The sequence below is a fragment of the Phyllosticta citriasiana genome (assembly GCF_038021145.1).
Source record: "Phyllosticta citriasiana strain CBS 120426 chromosome Unknown IWZ02scaffold_4, whole genome shotgun sequence".
In the NCBI taxonomy this organism is placed as follows: Eukaryota; Fungi; Ascomycota; class Dothideomycetes; order Botryosphaeriales; family Phyllostictaceae; genus Phyllosticta; species Phyllosticta citriasiana.
In genome coordinates, this window is record NW_027117281.1 from 1959711 (window position 1) to 1966244 (window position 6534).

Sequence of the window (6534 nt, forward strand, 5' to 3'; positions counted from 1 at the left end):
ATATAATAATATAAACTTTACTAGAAGGTAAAATACGGTCTATAGCCTAGTCTCTCTAAAAGAGAAGATAAGAGGCCCATAAATATACCTATAAATTTATGAGATTTAGCACCGTAGGGAGTCGAATTAAGTATGAATAATAATAATGTATTTAGTATAGATATTAGACGAAACCTTAGTTTATAAGGTTTCGTCTCTTAAGGGCTTTTATATGTCTTTACTAATATGTATAGCCCTCTTCGGGTCCTAGTTAGAGTCTACTAGGCCCCGCCTTAGGTTAGAGTCTATAGCATTATACTATCCCCCCCTCTAAAAGTACTATCCTTAGACTATTAATAAGTAGCCATCTTAGGGGTACTAAGTAGCGTAGAGTAGTTAGGTAGTAGTATTATTCTTCCCTTATATTATCCGACCTAAGGGTATAGTTATACTATTAGGCGTATTCTAGCCTATAATTAGTATTATTATAGCCCTAAGCATTATTACGTAGTAATAGGGTCTCTTTATTAGGTCTATAGAGTTATCTACTTTATTATTAGCCTTATAGCTTATATATAAGCGCCTAGGTGTTAGCTTATAGGTATAGAGTTAGTAGCTAGTAGTATATAAATAGGGTTACTTATCTTACCTATTCTCTATCTTTTCTATCTATTACCTTCATAAGTTATTAGCCTTATAACTTTTACTATAGCCCCCCCCTATCTTATATATAATGAAGTTTATAGCTACCTAGTTTATTTATAACCTTAGCTACTATTAGATTACCCTACTTATGCGTACTATATTTACTACTAGTCTAGGGTGCTACTAGGTAACCCTTTAGCTTCTATTATAAAGCTATAGATCTCTCCTTATAAGTATAAGGCGCCTAGTAGCTTTCCTAGGGGTAATACTAGCGTGTTATTATCTAGTAGTTATAAGCTATAGGCTTACTTATAGTAAGTTATTAGGGCTAACTTCCTAAATAGTTATAGCTAATTATTCTAGGGACCCTTTAATTATTTAGGCCTAGTATAAGATTTAGCACTATAGGGAGTCGAATTAAGGGTGAATAATAATAATGTATTTAGTATAGATATTAGATGAAACCTTAGTTTATTAGGTTTCGTCTCTTAGGGTGTTTATATGTCCTTACTAATACGTACGGCCCTCTTTAGGTCCTAGTACGGCCCCCTTTAGGTCCTAGTTAGAGTTCTCTAGGCCCTACCTTAGTTATAGCATTATACTATCCCCCCCTCTAAAAGGGCTATTCTTAGACTATTAGTAAGTAGCCGTCTTAGGGGCGCTAAGTAGCGTAGAGTTAAGTAGTAGTATTATCTATTAGGTCATTATATTATCTAGCCTAAGGGTATAGTTATGCTATTAGGTGTGTTCTAGCCTATAATTAGTATTATTATGGCCCTAAGCATCATCGCGTAGTAATAGGGTTTTCTTTATTTAAGCCTATAGAGTTATCTACTTTATTATTAGCCTTATAGCTTATATATAAGCGCCTAGGTGTTAGCTTATAGGTATAGAGTTAGTAGCTAGCGGCGTATAAATAGGGTTACTTATCTTACCTACTATCTATCTTTTTTAACTATTACCTTTATATAACTTTTACTATAGCCCCCCCCCCCCTATCTTATATATAATAAGGTTCATAGCTACCTAGTTTATTTCTAGCCTTAGCCGCTATTAGATCACCCTACTTATGCGTAATATATTTACTACTAGTCTAGGGTGCTACTAGGTAACCCTTTAGCCCCTATTATAAAGCTATAGACCTCTCCTTATAAGTATAAGGCGCCTAGTAGCTCTCCTAGGGGTGATACTAGCACATTATTATCTAGTAGTTATGAGCTATAGGCTTACTTATAGTAAGTTATTAGGGCTAATTTCCTAAATAGCTATAGCTAACTATTCTAGGAACCCTTTAATTATTTAGGCCTAGATCTATATATTATTTATTAGTTATAAGGCGCTAATAGGTAGGAGTAGTAAGTATATATACTATACTACTATAGCTAATTAGTATAAATAGGTATACTATTTAGGTGCTACTTAGGCGCGTTACTAACTAGTTATTAGTAGATTAATAAGCATTTTCACTATGCGGTTAACATTATACTAGAGGAATATAAGTACTTAATTAACTATGCTTACTATACTATAGTATATAATAAGGTAGAGTCTTATTACTAGACCTAGTCTTAGACTTAGGCGTCTTATTTATCTCCTATTCCTATATCCGCTAGTAGTATAGCTACTATTCCTCTACTAGTAGCCTATTCTAAGGCTAAGCTAGATTATGCTTATAGGCTTTTAGATAAGGATATATATAATGCTACTACTCTAGCCTAGTAAGATATATTTATATATCCCTTAGCTTCATGGTTTAGCTATTTAAATATACTAGAGCGTATAGCTTAGAACTATACTAAGGCTATAGGTAATAGTATAAAGAGTAAAGGGGTTATGCTAGTAGAGTTAGGTTATTATTATTAGGTAAGTTACTACGCTACGTAGGAGTATTAGAAGGTAAGTTTCACTATTTATAACCCTATTTAGGTTCCTATTAGCTAACCTATAGTAGAATACTAGCGGTCTCTTTAGCCCTAATAAGCCTACTAATATTATTATAAATAAGGAGTTAGAGTAGTTATAGCTATTATATATATATATTATACCTACCTATTATAACACCCTTTACTATAGTAGCTAAACTAGGTTTTCTTTTCTATAGGATCTATTTATACTAGTTAGGCGTTCCTATTATCCCTAGTTTCTATATAGGGTCTAGTTAGTAGAGTTATTAGGTCTTTTTTAATACCCTTATGGTAATTAAGGTCTTTTACGGGTATAGTTAGTAGAATAGTCTACTTATATTAGGCTAAGTCTATAGGATAGTTTCTAAGATATACTTATTCCTATCTAGTGCTTACTCTTACCTATTACTACCTATAATCCTTTCTATACTCCTCTTTAAGTTAATATATCTATATTATTACTTAGGCTATTACCTAAGTTATCTCCTAGTTTCTATAGGGTATTATTAGGGTCTATTAGGGTCCTAAGGGGGCTTCCTACTACTACTATTACCCCTTTAGATTTATTTTAGGACCCTAGGGGTTATCCTTATCCTTACTTTATAGGGCCTACTAGGGCTAGCCTATTAGTCATCCCTTTAGGTACTATCTACTTATATTTAGCCGGGTTTTTTAAAATGTTATAGGTAGACTTATACATATCTATTATTTCTTAGTAGTTATCTAGGCCGTCCTTATATATCTATTTATTAAATTTATTCCTATAGCCTACCTACTTAATATAGTACTATACCCCTCTAGGGGTAAGTTTATAGTTAATAATAGTTTCTACTTCCTAGTACTTATTACCCTTATTATTAATCTTAATAAGGTAGGGTTTAGCATCTACTAGGCCCTAATAGGGTTCTAGTAGGGAGATATAGAATATTAGGTAGATCCTTACTATGCTTAGTAGGAGGTCTAATTTATATATTAGCCTACTATATTACTAGATAATAGGGAAAGGGCCTAGATAGTAGGCGTCTAACTTCTTTATTAGTTATTTAGTATAGATATTCTTTAATAAAAGAAGTACTCTTTCTCCTATATTAAATTATTTATCTAATTAGTAACAGTTAGCGTACTTAGCCTAGAGTACTTAGGTATACTCTATATACTTCTTAGCCTTCTTATATGTTTTAGTTAGCTAGTAGAGGTAGCTCTCCGCCTACTAAGCTTACTTAGAGTCTATTATTACTATAATATTAGGGTCTATAGTAACCCCTTTATTATTAATTAGGTACCCTATAGTAGCCCTATTAGTTCCCCCCGTCTAGGGTGTAGTATCTAGTATACTATTAGGGAGATTAGGTACCTAGCTATAGGCTAGGTATATTAGAGTAAACTTAGTTATTAAGTAGACTTTACTATTATAGGTAAAGGCTGCCTCCTATAGGCGTAAGGCCTAGTCTAATTATTTATAGTTAATATATATATATAAGTATACCTCTAGCTCCTAGTTTTAGCGCTTAGTTTACCTATTAGTCTATAGGTAGAATGCTATGCTTAACTTTTAGATAATTCCTAAGTAGTAGTAGAATATACTCTAGTAGTTACTTATAAAGAGGCTACCCTAGTCTAAGATGATATTAATTAGGCACCTAGTTACTATAATAACCTTATACTAGATAAGAGTACCTAAGCTATCTATACTTATAGTTATTTATATAGGAAAGTACTATACGTATTTCATAAACCTATCTACTAGGACTAGGATAGCATTATATTTATATCCTAATAGGTCCTAGAAGGCTAGAAGGTCTATAATAAAATCTATTATGAAATGTTACTAGGGTATTATAGGTCTTTAGACTAGTTTAAGGAGCCTATATAGCTTATACTACCGCAGCTTATTTTACTAGTAGGTATTATAGTCTCCTATATATATAGTTATATCTTTAGCTAGTATTAGCTACTAGTATTTACGGCTAATAACCTCTATTATATATTTAACACTAAAGTATCTACCTACTAGGTCATTATAGTTCCGTATAAAGATCTTACCGCGTAGTAGGGTGCTATTAGGTACCTATACTTTACTATTCTAGTAGATAAGACCTTAGGAGTCTATAGAATACCCCTCTCTAGTACTATCTACCCCTATTATACTATCTATACGGACCTCCTAAGATAGAGAGTCCTTCCTCTAGCTATCTAGAAGTAGTTAGAGGAGGGACTTAGGGGGGTTAGTATATACCATTTTACTAAGAGTAGCTACTACTACTTCTTAGTAAGGTGTTAGACTTAGCGCTAAGCTAATACTAGTAAGTAAGAATACTATAAGGGGGTATTACTTATGTTATAAGACTTATTTTAAGGGTAGCTTTACTAGTACCTCTACTCTAAGTAGGTACCATAACACGTCCGTCTAGCTAGTAACTAGGGGTATAGTAGTACCTAGTAACTCCTTAAGGTCTTTTACTTAGAGCTTCTATTATAGAGTAGGTAATAGTATATCTAATACTAGCTATTTATCCGCTTCTTTAAAGCCCTTTACGTAGTCTAGGTAGTAGGATAAACTATTAGTAGGGTTAATTAAGCTAGGTTTATAGCTAATCTTAAAGTTAAATTCTACTAATAACTCTATATACCTAGCCTGCCTTATAGTTAGGCGTTTAGTATCTATGAAATAGTAGAGGTTATTATAATCCGTAAGGACTTACGTTAGGGCGGGTATATATACTAGGTAGTACTACTATATCTTAAAGCACTCTATAATTATAAGTAATTCTTTATTATAGGTATCATACCGTACCTCTATAGTAATAAATTTATATGAGTAGTAGGTAATTAGGTGCTAATAGGTAGCCCTATTACTACTAATAGCTAGCTATAGGAGTATTCCTATATATATATAGTTAGATACATCTATAATTAGGGTTAATAGGCGCTTTAGATTATATTACTATAGTAGGGGGCCTTCTAGGAAGGCTACTTATAGCTATTTAAAGGCTATCTAGGCGGCCTCTAGCTAGTACTAGGGTTAGTACCACCTTATAGGCCCCTTTCTAGTCTTTTTCTTCTTTACTTCTATAGTATCTAATAAGGTACTAGCTAGGGCCTAACTAGCCTCCTATAGGAGTTTATATAGGGGTTAGGTTAGCGTAGAGTAGTTCTAGATAAACTAGTAATAGAAGTTAGTAAAGCCTAGGAATACTTAGATATCCTTATAGCTTTACGGTTCTAGCTATTCTTTAATAGTCTAGACCCTCTTAGCGTCTATTTAGACGCTATTAGGGGTGATTATAAACCCTATAAACTTAATACGTTTCATATAGAATATATACTTTAAGATTTTAGTGTATAGTTTCTATTCCTATAGATATTATAAGATTTACTTTACGTACTATATATAGTCTACCTTATTTTAGGAGTATATAAGAATATTATCTAGGTAGATAATATAGATAGAATCTAGGAGCCTGGCTATAGCTTAGTAGATATATACTTAGAAAGATATAGGAGTATTAGCTAGCCTAAAAGGTATAACTAGATACTTATAGTAGCTATACTATATCTTAAAGGCCGTCTTCTACTTATCTCCTACCTTAATCTAGAGTCTATAGTAGGTATTACGGAGGTCTAACTTTATATATATAGTAGCCCCTAATACGTGGTCTATTAGCTCCCTAATTAGGGGTAAGGGGTAGTAGTTCTTAATAGTAACCTTATTAAGTCCCTAGTAGTCTATATAAAGGTATAGGGTCCTATTAGCCTTAGGTATAAAGAGGATTAGGGCCCCTATAGGTAACTTACTTAGTCTAATCTATCTAAGGCGTAGTACCTTTTCTAGGTACTCTCTAAGGATACTTAATTCTCTCTTAGATAGGTTATATAAAGGTAACTATAGTAGCATTCTACTATCCTTAAGATTAATTATATAGTTATATACTAAGTTCTAGGCTAATATACTAGTAAGATTACTATTAAAGATATTATTAAATTTAGCGTATTACTCTAGGAGGCC